Source organism: Euprymna scolopes, chromosome 15 (genome assembly GCF_053919585.1).
Source record: "Euprymna scolopes isolate OS-2025 chromosome 15, ASM5391958v1, whole genome shotgun sequence".
In the NCBI taxonomy this organism is placed as follows: Eukaryota; Metazoa; Mollusca; class Cephalopoda; order Sepiida; family Sepiolidae; genus Euprymna; species Euprymna scolopes.
The window spans coordinates 32,092,278-32,102,068 of record NC_136496.1 but is presented as its reverse complement, the minus strand read 5'-3'; the positions used below and the strand labels follow the sequence as shown (position 1 = coordinate 32,102,068).

Here is a 9,791-nt window from a genome sequence, read left to right as displayed (position 1 = left end):
TCTTTTATTACCTTCTTAAAGTGTATAAAAAATAATCCGCTTCGTACAGGATTCGAACCTGTGCGGGTATTGCCCATTGGATTTCAAGTCCAACGCCTTAACCACTCGGCCATCGCAGCTTCTTGTCGAAGGCAAAGAAAATATTACGTGATTCTTTTATTACCTTCTACAAAGTGTATAAAAAATAATCCGCTACGAGCAGGATTCGAACCTGTGCTGGCATTGCCCATTGGATTTCAAGTCCAACGCCTTAACCACTCGGCCATCGCAGCTTCTTGTCGAAGGCAAAGAACATATTACGTGATTATTTTATTACCTTCTAAAAAGTGTATAAAAACACATCCGCTACAAACAGGATTCAAACCTGTGCGGGCATTGCCCATTGGATTTCAAGACCAACGCCTTAACCACTCGGCCATCGCAGCTTCTCGTCAAATACGCATAAAATATTACGTGATTCTTTTATTACCTTCTACAAAGTGTATAAAAAATAATCCGCTACGAACAGGATTCGAACCTGTGCGGGCATTGCCCATTGGATTTCAAGTCCAACGCCTTAACCACTCGGCCATCGCAGCTTCATGTCGAAGACAAACAAAACATTACGTGATTCTTTTATTACCTTCTACAAAGTGTATAAAATATCATCCGCTACGAACAGGATTCTAACCTGTGCGGGCATTGCCCATTGGATTTCAAATCCAACGCCTTAACCACTCGGCCATCGCAGCTTCTTGTTTAAGGCAAAGAAAATATTACGTGATTCTTGTATTACCTTCTACAAAGTGTATAAAAAATCATCCGCTACGAACAGGATTAAAACCCGTGCGGGCATTGCCCATTGCATTTCAAGTCCAACGCCTTTACCACTCGGACATCGCAGCTTCTTGTCGAAGGCAAAGAACATATTACGTGATTCTTTTATTACCTTCCACAAAGTGTATAAAAAATCATCCGCTACGAACAGGATTCGAACCTGTGCGGGTATTGCCCATTGGATTTCAAGTCCAACGCCTTAACCACTCGGCCATCGCAGCTTCTTGTCGAAGACAAACAAAACATTACGTGATTCTTTTATTACCTTCTACAAAGTGTATAAAAAATCATCCGTTAAGAACAGGATTCGAACCTGTGCGGGCATTGCCCATTGGATTTCAAGTTCAACGCCTTAACCACTCGGCCATCGCAGCTTCTTGTCGAAGGTACAGAAAATATTACGTGATTCTTTTATTACCTTCTACAAAGTGTATAAAAAATCATCCGCTACGAACAGGATTCGAACCTGTGCGGGCATTGCCCATTGGATTTCAAGTCCAACGCCTTAACCACTCGGCCATTGCAGCTTCTTGTCGAAGGCAAAGAAAATATTACGTGATTCTTTTATTACCTTCTACAAAGTGTATAAAAAATCATCCGCTACGAACAGGATTCGAACCTGTGCGGGCATTGCCCATTGGATTTCAAGTCAAACGCCTTCCCCACTCGGCCATCGCAGCGTCTTGTCGAAGGCAAAGAAAATATTACGTGATTCTTTTATTACCTTCTACAAAGTGTATAAAAAATCATCCGCTACGGACAGGATTCCAACCTGTGCGGGCATTGCCCATTGGATTTCAAGTCCAACGCCTTAACCACTCGGCCATCGCAGCTTCCCGTCAATGACACAGAAAAAAATACGTTATTCTTTTATTACATTCGATAAAGTGTATAAAAAATCATCCGCTACGAACAGGATTCGAACCTGTGCGGGCCTTGCCCATTGGATTTCAAGTCCAACGCCTTAACCACTCGGCCATCGTAGCTTCTTGTCGATGACAAACAAAACATTACGTGAGTCGTTTACTACCTTCTAAAAAGTGTATAAAAAATAATACGCTACGAACAGGATTCGAACCTCTGCGGGCATTGCCCATTGGATTTCAAGTCCAACGCCTTAACCACTCGGCCATCGCAGCTTCTTGTCGAAGGCAAAGAAAATATTACGTGATTCTTTTATTACCTTCTACAAACTGTATAAAAAATCATCCGCTACGAACAGGATTCGAACCTGTGCGGGCATTGCTCATTGGATTTCAAGTCCAACGCCTTAACCACTCGGCACTCGCAGCTTCTTGTCGAAGACAAACAAAACATTACGTTAGTCGTTTATTACCTTAAGCAAAGTGTATAAAAAATCATCCGCTACGAACAGGATTCGAACCTGTACGGGCATTGCCCATTGGATTTCAAGTCAAACGCCTTAACCACTCGGCCTTCGCAGCTTCTTGTCGAAGACAAATAAAATATTACGTGATTCTTTTATTACCTTCTACAAAGGGTATAAAAAAATCATCCGCTACGAACAGAATTCGAAACTGTGCGGGGGATTCCACTTGGATTTCAAGTCCAACGCCTTAACCACTCGGCCATCGTCGCTTCTAGTCGAAGACAAAGAAAATATTATGTGATTCTTTTATTACCTTCTACAAAGTGTACAAAAATAATCCGTTACGAACAGGACTAGAACCTGTGCGGGAATTGGTACATTGGATTTCAAGTCCAACGTCTTAACCACTCGGCCTTCGCAGCTTCTTGTCGAAGACAAATAAAATAATACGTGATTTTTTTATTACCTTCTACAAAGTGTATAAAAAATCATCCGCTACGAAAAGGGTTCGAACCTGTGTTGTCATTGCCCATTGGATTTCAAGTCCTACGCCTATACCACTCGGCCATCGCAGCTTCTTGTCGAAGGCAAAGAACATATTACGTGATTCTTTTATTACCACTCGGCCATCGCAGAATTCGAAACTGTGCGGACAAAGTGTATGAAAAATCATCAGCTACGAACAGGATTCGAACCTGTGCGGTCATTGCCCATTGGATTTCAAGTCCAACGCCCTAACCACTCGGCCATCGCAGCTTCTTGTCGAAGACAAAGAAAATATTACGTCATTCATTTATTACCTTCTACAAAGTGTATAAAAACTCATCCGCTACGAACAGGATTCCAACCTGTGCGGTCATTGCCCATCTGATTTCAAGTCCAACGCCTTAACCACTCGGCCATCGCAGCTTCTCGTCACATACGCATAAAATATTACGTGATTCTTTTATTACCTTCTACAAAGTGTATAAAACATCATCCGCTACGAACAGGATTCGAACCTGTGCGGGCATTGCCCATTGGATTTCAAGTCCAACGCCTTGACCACTCGGCCATCGCAGCTTCTTGTCGAAGACAAACAAAACATTACGTGATTCTTTTATTACCTTCTACAAAGTGTATAAAAAATCATCCGCTACGAACAGGATTCCAACCTGTACGGGCATTGCCCATTGGATTTCAAGTCCAACGCCTTAACCACTCGGCCATCGCAGCTTCTTTACAACTACGCATAAAATATTACGTGATTCTTTTATTACCTTCTAAAAGTGTATAAAAAATAATCCGCTACGAACAGGATTCGAACCTGTGCGGGTATTGCCCATTGTATTTCAAGTCCAACGCCTTAACCACTCGGCCATCGCAGCTTCTTGTCGAAGGCAAAGAAAATATTACGTGATTCTTTTATTACCTTCTACAAAGTGTATAAGGCATCTTCTACGAACAGGATTCGAACCTGTGCGGGCCTTGCCCATTGGATTTCAAGTCCAACGCCTTAACCACTCGGCCATCGCAGCTTCTTTTCGATGACAAACAAAACATTACGTGATTCGTTTACTACCTTCTAAAAAGTGTATAAAAAATAATACGCTACGAACAGGATTCGAACCTCTGCGGGCATTGCCCATTGGATTTCAAGTCCAACGCCTTAACCACTCGGCCATCGCAGCTTCTTGTCGAATGCAAAGAAAATATTACGTGATTCTTTTATTACCTTCTACAAACTGTATAAAAAATCATCCGCTACGGACAGGATTCCAACCTGTGCGGGCATTGCCCATTGGATTTCAAGTCCAACGCCTTAACCACTCGGCCATCGCAGCTTCTTGTCGAAGACAAAGAAAATATTACGTGACTCTTTTATTACCTTCTACAAAGTGTATAAAAAATCATAAGCTACGAACAGGATTCGAACCTGTGCGGGCATTGCCCATTGGATTTCAAGTCCAACGCCTTAACCACTCGGCCATCGCAGCTTCTCGTCGAAGGCAACGAAAATATTACGTGATTCTTTTTTTACCTTCTACAAAGTGTATAAAAAATCATCCGCTACGAACAGTATTCGAACCTGTGCGGGCATTGCCCATTGGATTTCAAGTCCAATACCTTAACCACTCGGCCATCGCAGCTTCCCGTCAATGACACAGAAAAAAATACGTTGTTCTTTTATTACATTCGATAAAGTGTATAAAAAATCATCCGCTACGAACAGGATTCGAACCTGTACGGCATTGCCCATTGGATGTCGAGTCCAACGCCTTTTCAACTCGGCCATCGAAGCGTCTCGTCAATGACGAAGAAAATAATACGTTATTCCTTTATTACCTTCCGAAAAGTGTATAAAAAATCCTCCGCTCCGAACAGGATTCGAACCTTTGCGGGCATTGCCCATTGGATTTCGAGTCCAACGCCTTAACCACTCGGCCATCGCAGCTTCCCGTCAATTGCACAGAAAATAATACGTTATTCTTTTATTACCTTCAAAAAGTGTATATAAAAATCATCCGCTACGACCAGGATTCGAACCTGTGCGGGAATTGCCTATTGGATTTCAAGTCCAACGCCTTAACCACTCGGCCATTGAAGCTTCTCGTCAAATACGTTTAAAATATTACGTGATTCTTTTATTACCTTCTACAAAGTGTATAAAAAATCATCCGCTACGAACAGGATTCCAACCTGTGCGGGCATTGCCCATTGGATTTCAAGTCCAACGCCTTAACCACTCGGCCATCGCAGCCGCTCGTCAAAAACACATAAAATAATACGTGATTCTTTTATTACCTTCTACAAAGGGTATAAAAAATCATCCGCTACGAACAGAATTCGAAACTGTGCGGCATTTCCCATTGGATTTCAAGTCCAACGCCTTAACCACTCGGCCATCGCAGCTTCTTGTCGAAGACAAAGAAAATATTACGTTATTCTTTTATTACCTTCTACAAAGTGTATAAAAATCATCCGTTACGAACAGGATTCGAACCTGTGCGGGAATTGCCCATTGGATTTCAAGTCCAACGTCTTAACCACTCGGCCTTCGCAGCTTCTTGTCGAAGACAAATAAAATAATACGTGATTCTTTTATTACCTTCTACAAAGTGTATAAAAAATCATCCGCTACGAACAGGATTCAAACCTGTGCGGTTATTGCCCATTGGATTTCAAGTCCAACGCCTTAACCACTCGGCCATCGCAGCTTCTTGTCGAAGACAAAGAAAATATTACGTGATTCTTTTATTACCTTCTACAAAGAGTATAAAACATCCCCCGCTACGAACAGGATTCGAACCTGTGCGGGCATTGCCGATTGGATTTCAAGTCCAACGCATTCACCACTCGGGCATCGCAGCTTCTCGTAAAATACGTTTAAAATATTACGTGATTCTTTTATTACTTTCTACAATGGGTATAAAAAACCATCCGCTACGAACAGAATTCGAAAGTGTGCGGCATTTCCCATTGGATTTCAAGTCCAACGCCTTAACCACTCGGCCTTCACAGCTTCTTGTCGAAGACAAATAAAATAATACGTGATTCTTTTATTACCTTCTACAAAATGTATAAAAAATCATCCGCTACGAAGGGGATTCCAACCTGTGCGGTCATTGCCCATTGGATTTCAAGTCCAACGCCTTAACCACTCGGCCATCGCAGCTTCTTGTCGAAGACAAAGAAAATATTACGTGATGCTTTTATTACCTTCTACAAAGTGTATAAAAAATCATCCGATACGAACAGGATTCCAACCTGTGCGGGCATTGCCCATTGGACTTCAAGTCCAACGCCTTAACCACTCGGCCATCGCAGCTTCTTGTCGAAGACAAAGAACATATTACGTTATTCTTTTATTACCTTCTACAAAGTGTATAAAAAATCATCCGCTACGAACAGGATTCCAATCTCTGCGGTCATTGCCCATTGGATTTCAAGTCCAACGCCTTAACCACTCGGCCATCGCAGCTTCTCGTCAAATACGCATAAAATATTTCGTGATTCTTTTATTACCTTCTACAAAGTGTATCAAAAATCATCCGCTACGAACAGGATTAAAAACTGTCCGGGCATTGCCCATTGGATTTCAAGTCCAACGCCTTAACCACTCGGCCATCGCAGCTTCTTGTCGAAGATAAACAAAACATTACGTGATTCTTTTATTACCTTCTACAAAGTGTATACAAAATCAACCGCTTCGAACAGGATTCGAACCTGTGCGGGCATTGCCCATTGGATTTCAAGTCCAACGCCTTAACCACTCGGCCATCGCAGCTTCTTTTCGAAGACAAAGCAAATATTATGTGATTCTTTTGTTACCTTCTACAAAGTGTATAAACAATCATCCGCTATGAACAGGATTCGAACCTGTGCGGGCATTCCCCATTGGATTTCAAGTCCAACGCCTTAACCGCTCGGCTATCGCAGCTTCTCGTCAAAGATACAGAAAATAACACGTTATTCTTTTATTACCTTCTACAAAGTGTATAAAAAATCATCCGCTACGAACAGGATTCGAACCTGTGCGGACATTGCCCATTGGTTTTCAAGTCCAACGCCTTAACCACTCGTCCATCGCAGCTTCTTGTCGAGACAAAGAAAATAATACGTGATTCTTTTATTATCTTCTACAAAGTGTATAAAAAATCATCCGCTACGAACAGGATTCGCACCTGTGCGGCCATTGCCCATTGGATTTCAAGTCCAACGCCTTAACCACTCGGACATCGCAGCTTCTTGTCGAAGACAAAGAAATTATTACGTGATTCTTTTATTACCTTCTACAAAGTGTATAAAAATTATCCACCACGAACAGGATTCGAACCTGTGCGGGCATTGCCCATTGGATTTCAAGTCCAACGCCTTAACCACTCGGCCATCCCAGCTTCTCGTCAAAGATACAGATAATAATAAGTTATTCTTTTATTACTTTCAAAAAGTGTATAAAAGATCATCCCCTACGAACAGGATTCGCACCTGTGCGGGCATTGCCCATTGGATTTCAAGTCCAACGCCTTAACCACTCGGCCATCGCAGCTTCTTGTCGAAGACAAAGAAAATATTACGTGATTCTTTTATTACCTTCTACAAAGTGTATAAAAAAACATCCGCTACGAACAGGATTCGAACCTGTGCGGGCATTCCCCATTGGATTTCAAGTCCAACGCCTTAACTACTCGGCCATCGCAGCTTCTTGTCGAAGACCAAGAAAATATTACGTGATTCTTTTATTACCTTCTACAAAGTGTATAAAAAATCATCCGCTACGAACAGGATTCGAACCTGTGCGGGCATTGCCCATTGGATTTCAAGTCCAACGCCTTAACCACTCGGCCATCGCAGCCTCTTGTCGAAGACAAAGAAAATATTACGTGATTCTTTTATTACCTTCTACAAAGTGTATAAAAAATCATCCGCTACGAACAGGATTCGAACCTGCGCGGGCATTGCCCATTGAATTTCAAGTCCAACGCCTTAACCACTCGGCCATCGCAGCTTCTTGTCGAAGAAAAAGAAAATATTACGTGATTCTTTTATTACCTTCTACAAAGTGTATAAAAAATCATCCGGCACGAACAGGATTCGAACCTGTGCGGACATTGCCCATTGATTTTCAAGTCCAACGCCTTAACCACTCGTCCATCGCAGCTTCTTGTCGAGACAAAGACAATAATACGTGATTCTTTTATTATCTTCTACAAAGTGTATAAAAAATCATCCGCTACGAACAGGATTCCAACCTGTGCGGGTATTGCCCATTGGATTTCAAGTCCAACGCCTTAACCACTCGGCCATCGCAGCCTCCTGTCGAAGACAAAGAAAATATTACGTGATTCTTTTATTACCTACTACAAAGTGTATAAAAAATCATCCGCTACGAACAGGATTCGAACCTGTGCGGGCATTGCCCATTGGATCTCAAGTCCAACGCCTTAACCACTCGGCCATCGCAGCTTCTTGTCGAAGACAAGGAAAATATTACGTGATTCTTTTATTACCTTCTACAAAGTGTATAAAAAATCATCCGCTACGAACAGGATTCGAACCTGTGCGGGCATTGCCCATTGGATTTGAAGTCCAACGCCTTAACCACTCGGCCATCGCAGCTTCTTGTCGAAGGCAAAGAAAATATTACGTGATTCTTTTATTACCTTCTACAAAGTGTATAAAAAATCATCCGCTACGAACAGGATTCGAACCTGTGCGGGCATTGCCCATTGGATTTCAACTCCAACGCCTTAACCACTCGGGCATCACAGCTTCTCGTCAAATATACAGAAAATAATAAGTTATTCTTTGATTACCTTCTACAAAGTGTATAAAACATCGTCCGCTAAAAACAGGATCTGAACCTGTCCGGGCATTGCCCATTGGATTTCAAGTCCAAAGCCTTAACCACTCGGCCATCGCAGCTTCTTGTTGAAGGCAAAGAAAATATTACGTGATTCTTTTATTATCTTCTACAAAGTGTATAAAAAATCATCCGCTACGAACAGGATTCGAACCTGTGCGGGCATTGCCCATTGGATTTCAAGTCCAACGCCTTAACAACTCGGCCATCGCAGCCTCTTGTCAAAGACAAAGAAAATATTACGTGATTCTTTTATTACCTTCTACAAAGTGTATAAAAAATCATCCGCTACGAACAGGATTCGAACCTGTGCGAGCATTGCCCATTGGATTTCAAGTCCAACGCCTGAACCACTCGGCCATCGCAGCTTCTCGTCAAAGATACAGAAAATAATACGTTATTCTTTTATTACCTTCTACAAAGTGTATAAAACATCGTCCGCTAAAAACAGGATCCGAACCTGTCCGGGCATTGCCTATTGGATTTCAAGTCCAACGCCTTAACCACTCGGCCATCGCAGCTTCTCGTCGAAGACAAAGACAATATTACGTGATTCTTTTATTATCTTCTACAAAGTGTATAAAAAATCATCCGCTACGAACAGGATTCGGACCTGTTGTTGCATTGCGCTTTGGATTTCCAGTCCATCGCTTTAACCACTTGGCCATCGCAGCTTCTTGTCGAAGACAAAGACAATATTACGTGATTCTTTTATTACCTTCTACAAAGTGTATAAAAAATCATCCGCTACGAACAGGATTCGAACCTGTCCGGGCATTGCCCATTGGATTTCAAGTCCAACGCCTTAACCACTCGGCCATGTCAGCTTCTTGTCGAAGACAAAGAAAATATTACGTGATTCTTTTATTACCTTCTACAAAGTGTATAAAAAATCATCCGCTACGAACAGGATTCGAACCTGCGGGGGCATTGCCCATTTGATTTCAAGTCCAACGCCTTAACCACTCGGCCATCGCAGCTTCTTGTCGAAGACAAAGAAAATATTACGTGATTCTTTTATTACCTTCTACAAAGTGTATAAAAAATCGTCCGCTACGAACAGGATTCGAACCTGTGCGGGCATTGTCCATTGGATTTCAAGTCCAACGCCTTAACCACTCGGCCATCGCAGCTTATTTTCGATGACAAAGAAATTATTACGTGATTCTTGTATTACCTCCTACAAAGTGTATAAAAAATCATCGGCTACGAACAGGATTCGACCCTGTGCGGGCATTGCCCATTGGATTTCAAGCCCAACGCCTTAACTACTCGGCCATCGCAGCTTCTCGTAAAAGAAAC

The 9,791-nt window shown here is 42.2% G+C and overlaps 55 non-coding genes across 55 annotated transcripts; all 55 read right to left on the bottom strand.

The window, feature by feature from the left end:
- Window positions 1–37: 37 nt before the first annotated feature.
- On the bottom strand, window positions 38–119 carry Trnas-uga (transfer RNA serine (anticodon UGA)). Its single transcript has one exon. It is a non-coding gene; the product is annotated as a tRNA-Ser (tRNA).
- Window positions 120–190: 71 nt separating this feature from the next.
- Trnas-uga (transfer RNA serine (anticodon UGA)) lies at window positions 191–272 on the bottom strand. The gene has a single exon. It is a non-coding gene; the product is annotated as a tRNA-Ser (tRNA).
- Window positions 273–343: 71 nt separating this feature from the next.
- Trnas-uga (transfer RNA serine (anticodon UGA)) lies at window positions 344–425 on the bottom strand. The gene has a single exon. It is a non-coding gene; the product is annotated as a tRNA-Ser (tRNA).
- A 71-nt stretch (window positions 426–496) lies between these two features.
- On the bottom strand, window positions 497–578 carry Trnas-uga (transfer RNA serine (anticodon UGA)). The gene has a single exon. It is a non-coding gene; the product is annotated as a tRNA-Ser (tRNA).
- Window positions 579–649: 71 nt separating this feature from the next.
- On the bottom strand, window positions 650–731 carry Trnas-uga (transfer RNA serine (anticodon UGA)). Its single transcript has one exon. It is a non-coding gene; the product is annotated as a tRNA-Ser (tRNA).
- A 224-nt stretch (window positions 732–955) lies between these two features.
- Window positions 956–1,037, bottom strand: Trnas-uga (transfer RNA serine (anticodon UGA)). Its single transcript has one exon. It is a non-coding gene; the product is annotated as a tRNA-Ser (tRNA).
- A 71-nt stretch (window positions 1,038–1,108) lies between these two features.
- On the bottom strand, window positions 1,109–1,190 carry Trnas-uga (transfer RNA serine (anticodon UGA)). Its single transcript has one exon. It is a non-coding gene; the product is annotated as a tRNA-Ser (tRNA).
- A 71-nt stretch (window positions 1,191–1,261) lies between these two features.
- On the bottom strand, window positions 1,262–1,343 carry Trnas-uga (transfer RNA serine (anticodon UGA)). The gene has a single exon. It is a non-coding gene; the product is annotated as a tRNA-Ser (tRNA).
- Window positions 1,344–1,414: 71 nt separating this feature from the next.
- Window positions 1,415–1,496, bottom strand: Trnas-uga (transfer RNA serine (anticodon UGA)). Its single transcript has one exon. It is a non-coding gene; the product is annotated as a tRNA-Ser (tRNA).
- Window positions 1,497–1,567: 71 nt separating this feature from the next.
- On the bottom strand, window positions 1,568–1,649 carry Trnas-uga (transfer RNA serine (anticodon UGA)). Its single transcript has one exon. It is a non-coding gene; the product is annotated as a tRNA-Ser (tRNA).
- A 71-nt stretch (window positions 1,650–1,720) lies between these two features.
- Trnas-uga (transfer RNA serine (anticodon UGA)) lies at window positions 1,721–1,802 on the bottom strand. The gene has a single exon. It is a non-coding gene; the product is annotated as a tRNA-Ser (tRNA).
- A 71-nt stretch (window positions 1,803–1,873) lies between these two features.
- Window positions 1,874–1,955, bottom strand: Trnas-uga (transfer RNA serine (anticodon UGA)). The gene has a single exon. It is a non-coding gene; the product is annotated as a tRNA-Ser (tRNA).
- Window positions 1,956–2,026: 71 nt separating this feature from the next.
- Window positions 2,027–2,108, bottom strand: Trnas-uga (transfer RNA serine (anticodon UGA)). The gene has a single exon. It is a non-coding gene; the product is annotated as a tRNA-Ser (tRNA).
- Window positions 2,109–2,179: 71 nt separating this feature from the next.
- Window positions 2,180–2,261, bottom strand: Trnas-uga (transfer RNA serine (anticodon UGA)). The gene has a single exon. It is a non-coding gene; the product is annotated as a tRNA-Ser (tRNA).
- A 378-nt stretch (window positions 2,262–2,639) lies between these two features.
- Window positions 2,640–2,721, bottom strand: Trnas-uga (transfer RNA serine (anticodon UGA)). Its single transcript has one exon. It is a non-coding gene; the product is annotated as a tRNA-Ser (tRNA).
- Window positions 2,722–2,820: 99 nt separating this feature from the next.
- Trnas-uga (transfer RNA serine (anticodon UGA)) lies at window positions 2,821–2,902 on the bottom strand. The gene has a single exon. It is a non-coding gene; the product is annotated as a tRNA-Ser (tRNA).
- Window positions 2,903–2,973: 71 nt separating this feature from the next.
- On the bottom strand, window positions 2,974–3,055 carry Trnas-uga (transfer RNA serine (anticodon UGA)). The gene has a single exon. It is a non-coding gene; the product is annotated as a tRNA-Ser (tRNA).
- Window positions 3,056–3,126: 71 nt separating this feature from the next.
- On the bottom strand, window positions 3,127–3,208 carry Trnas-uga (transfer RNA serine (anticodon UGA)). Its single transcript has one exon. It is a non-coding gene; the product is annotated as a tRNA-Ser (tRNA).
- A 71-nt stretch (window positions 3,209–3,279) lies between these two features.
- Window positions 3,280–3,361, bottom strand: Trnas-uga (transfer RNA serine (anticodon UGA)). Its single transcript has one exon. It is a non-coding gene; the product is annotated as a tRNA-Ser (tRNA).
- A 70-nt stretch (window positions 3,362–3,431) lies between these two features.
- Window positions 3,432–3,513, bottom strand: Trnas-uga (transfer RNA serine (anticodon UGA)). The gene has a single exon. It is a non-coding gene; the product is annotated as a tRNA-Ser (tRNA).
- Window positions 3,514–3,581: 68 nt separating this feature from the next.
- Window positions 3,582–3,663, bottom strand: Trnas-uga (transfer RNA serine (anticodon UGA)). The gene has a single exon. It is a non-coding gene; the product is annotated as a tRNA-Ser (tRNA).
- Window positions 3,664–3,734: 71 nt separating this feature from the next.
- On the bottom strand, window positions 3,735–3,816 carry Trnas-uga (transfer RNA serine (anticodon UGA)). Its single transcript has one exon. It is a non-coding gene; the product is annotated as a tRNA-Ser (tRNA).
- A 71-nt stretch (window positions 3,817–3,887) lies between these two features.
- Window positions 3,888–3,969, bottom strand: Trnas-uga (transfer RNA serine (anticodon UGA)). The gene has a single exon. It is a non-coding gene; the product is annotated as a tRNA-Ser (tRNA).
- Window positions 3,970–4,040: 71 nt separating this feature from the next.
- Trnas-uga (transfer RNA serine (anticodon UGA)) lies at window positions 4,041–4,122 on the bottom strand. Its single transcript has one exon. It is a non-coding gene; the product is annotated as a tRNA-Ser (tRNA).
- A 71-nt stretch (window positions 4,123–4,193) lies between these two features.
- On the bottom strand, window positions 4,194–4,275 carry Trnas-uga (transfer RNA serine (anticodon UGA)). The gene has a single exon. It is a non-coding gene; the product is annotated as a tRNA-Ser (tRNA).
- Window positions 4,276–4,346: 71 nt separating this feature from the next.
- Window positions 4,347–4,427, bottom strand: Trnas-cga (transfer RNA serine (anticodon CGA)). Its single transcript has one exon. It is a non-coding gene; the product is annotated as a tRNA-Ser (tRNA).
- Window positions 4,428–4,498: 71 nt separating this feature from the next.
- Window positions 4,499–4,580, bottom strand: Trnas-cga (transfer RNA serine (anticodon CGA)). Its single transcript has one exon. It is a non-coding gene; the product is annotated as a tRNA-Ser (tRNA).
- Window positions 4,581–4,651: 71 nt separating this feature from the next.
- On the bottom strand, window positions 4,652–4,733 carry Trnas-uga (transfer RNA serine (anticodon UGA)). Its single transcript has one exon. It is a non-coding gene; the product is annotated as a tRNA-Ser (tRNA).
- A 71-nt stretch (window positions 4,734–4,804) lies between these two features.
- Window positions 4,805–4,886, bottom strand: Trnas-uga (transfer RNA serine (anticodon UGA)). The gene has a single exon. It is a non-coding gene; the product is annotated as a tRNA-Ser (tRNA).
- Window positions 4,887–4,957: 71 nt separating this feature from the next.
- Window positions 4,958–5,038, bottom strand: Trnas-uga (transfer RNA serine (anticodon UGA)). The gene has a single exon. It is a non-coding gene; the product is annotated as a tRNA-Ser (tRNA).
- Window positions 5,039–5,108: 70 nt separating this feature from the next.
- Trnas-uga (transfer RNA serine (anticodon UGA)) lies at window positions 5,109–5,190 on the bottom strand. Its single transcript has one exon. It is a non-coding gene; the product is annotated as a tRNA-Ser (tRNA).
- Window positions 5,191–5,261: 71 nt separating this feature from the next.
- On the bottom strand, window positions 5,262–5,343 carry Trnas-uga (transfer RNA serine (anticodon UGA)). The gene has a single exon. It is a non-coding gene; the product is annotated as a tRNA-Ser (tRNA).
- Window positions 5,344–5,414: 71 nt separating this feature from the next.
- Trnas-uga (transfer RNA serine (anticodon UGA)) lies at window positions 5,415–5,496 on the bottom strand. Its single transcript has one exon. It is a non-coding gene; the product is annotated as a tRNA-Ser (tRNA).
- Window positions 5,497–5,872: 376 nt separating this feature from the next.
- Trnas-uga (transfer RNA serine (anticodon UGA)) lies at window positions 5,873–5,954 on the bottom strand. The gene has a single exon. It is a non-coding gene; the product is annotated as a tRNA-Ser (tRNA).
- A 224-nt stretch (window positions 5,955–6,178) lies between these two features.
- Window positions 6,179–6,260, bottom strand: Trnas-uga (transfer RNA serine (anticodon UGA)). Its single transcript has one exon. It is a non-coding gene; the product is annotated as a tRNA-Ser (tRNA).
- Window positions 6,261–6,331: 71 nt separating this feature from the next.
- On the bottom strand, window positions 6,332–6,413 carry Trnas-uga (transfer RNA serine (anticodon UGA)). The gene has a single exon. It is a non-coding gene; the product is annotated as a tRNA-Ser (tRNA).
- A 71-nt stretch (window positions 6,414–6,484) lies between these two features.
- Window positions 6,485–6,566, bottom strand: Trnas-uga (transfer RNA serine (anticodon UGA)). Its single transcript has one exon. It is a non-coding gene; the product is annotated as a tRNA-Ser (tRNA).
- A 71-nt stretch (window positions 6,567–6,637) lies between these two features.
- Window positions 6,638–6,719, bottom strand: Trnas-uga (transfer RNA serine (anticodon UGA)). The gene has a single exon. It is a non-coding gene; the product is annotated as a tRNA-Ser (tRNA).
- A 70-nt stretch (window positions 6,720–6,789) lies between these two features.
- On the bottom strand, window positions 6,790–6,871 carry Trnas-uga (transfer RNA serine (anticodon UGA)). Its single transcript has one exon. It is a non-coding gene; the product is annotated as a tRNA-Ser (tRNA).
- A 70-nt stretch (window positions 6,872–6,941) lies between these two features.
- Window positions 6,942–7,023, bottom strand: Trnas-uga (transfer RNA serine (anticodon UGA)). The gene has a single exon. It is a non-coding gene; the product is annotated as a tRNA-Ser (tRNA).
- Window positions 7,024–7,093: 70 nt separating this feature from the next.
- Trnas-uga (transfer RNA serine (anticodon UGA)) lies at window positions 7,094–7,175 on the bottom strand. Its single transcript has one exon. It is a non-coding gene; the product is annotated as a tRNA-Ser (tRNA).
- Window positions 7,176–7,246: 71 nt separating this feature from the next.
- On the bottom strand, window positions 7,247–7,328 carry Trnas-uga (transfer RNA serine (anticodon UGA)). Its single transcript has one exon. It is a non-coding gene; the product is annotated as a tRNA-Ser (tRNA).
- Window positions 7,329–7,399: 71 nt separating this feature from the next.
- Trnas-uga (transfer RNA serine (anticodon UGA)) lies at window positions 7,400–7,481 on the bottom strand. Its single transcript has one exon. It is a non-coding gene; the product is annotated as a tRNA-Ser (tRNA).
- A 71-nt stretch (window positions 7,482–7,552) lies between these two features.
- Window positions 7,553–7,634, bottom strand: Trnas-uga (transfer RNA serine (anticodon UGA)). The gene has a single exon. It is a non-coding gene; the product is annotated as a tRNA-Ser (tRNA).
- A 223-nt stretch (window positions 7,635–7,857) lies between these two features.
- Window positions 7,858–7,939, bottom strand: Trnas-uga (transfer RNA serine (anticodon UGA)). The gene has a single exon. It is a non-coding gene; the product is annotated as a tRNA-Ser (tRNA).
- A 71-nt stretch (window positions 7,940–8,010) lies between these two features.
- On the bottom strand, window positions 8,011–8,092 carry Trnas-uga (transfer RNA serine (anticodon UGA)). The gene has a single exon. It is a non-coding gene; the product is annotated as a tRNA-Ser (tRNA).
- Window positions 8,093–8,316: 224 nt separating this feature from the next.
- On the bottom strand, window positions 8,317–8,398 carry Trnas-uga (transfer RNA serine (anticodon UGA)). The gene has a single exon. It is a non-coding gene; the product is annotated as a tRNA-Ser (tRNA).
- Window positions 8,399–8,469: 71 nt separating this feature from the next.
- Trnas-uga (transfer RNA serine (anticodon UGA)) lies at window positions 8,470–8,551 on the bottom strand. Its single transcript has one exon. It is a non-coding gene; the product is annotated as a tRNA-Ser (tRNA).
- Window positions 8,552–8,622: 71 nt separating this feature from the next.
- Window positions 8,623–8,704, bottom strand: Trnas-uga (transfer RNA serine (anticodon UGA)). Its single transcript has one exon. It is a non-coding gene; the product is annotated as a tRNA-Ser (tRNA).
- A 71-nt stretch (window positions 8,705–8,775) lies between these two features.
- Window positions 8,776–8,857, bottom strand: Trnas-uga (transfer RNA serine (anticodon UGA)). The gene has a single exon. It is a non-coding gene; the product is annotated as a tRNA-Ser (tRNA).
- A 71-nt stretch (window positions 8,858–8,928) lies between these two features.
- On the bottom strand, window positions 8,929–9,010 carry Trnas-uga (transfer RNA serine (anticodon UGA)). The gene has a single exon. It is a non-coding gene; the product is annotated as a tRNA-Ser (tRNA).
- A 224-nt stretch (window positions 9,011–9,234) lies between these two features.
- Window positions 9,235–9,316, bottom strand: Trnas-uga (transfer RNA serine (anticodon UGA)). Its single transcript has one exon. It is a non-coding gene; the product is annotated as a tRNA-Ser (tRNA).
- Window positions 9,317–9,387: 71 nt separating this feature from the next.
- Trnas-uga (transfer RNA serine (anticodon UGA)) lies at window positions 9,388–9,469 on the bottom strand. The gene has a single exon. It is a non-coding gene; the product is annotated as a tRNA-Ser (tRNA).
- Window positions 9,470–9,540: 71 nt separating this feature from the next.
- Window positions 9,541–9,622, bottom strand: Trnas-uga (transfer RNA serine (anticodon UGA)). Its single transcript has one exon. It is a non-coding gene; the product is annotated as a tRNA-Ser (tRNA).
- Window positions 9,623–9,693: 71 nt separating this feature from the next.
- Trnas-uga (transfer RNA serine (anticodon UGA)) lies at window positions 9,694–9,775 on the bottom strand. The gene has a single exon. It is a non-coding gene; the product is annotated as a tRNA-Ser (tRNA).
- Between the last annotated feature and the right edge of the window lie 16 nt (window positions 9,776–9,791).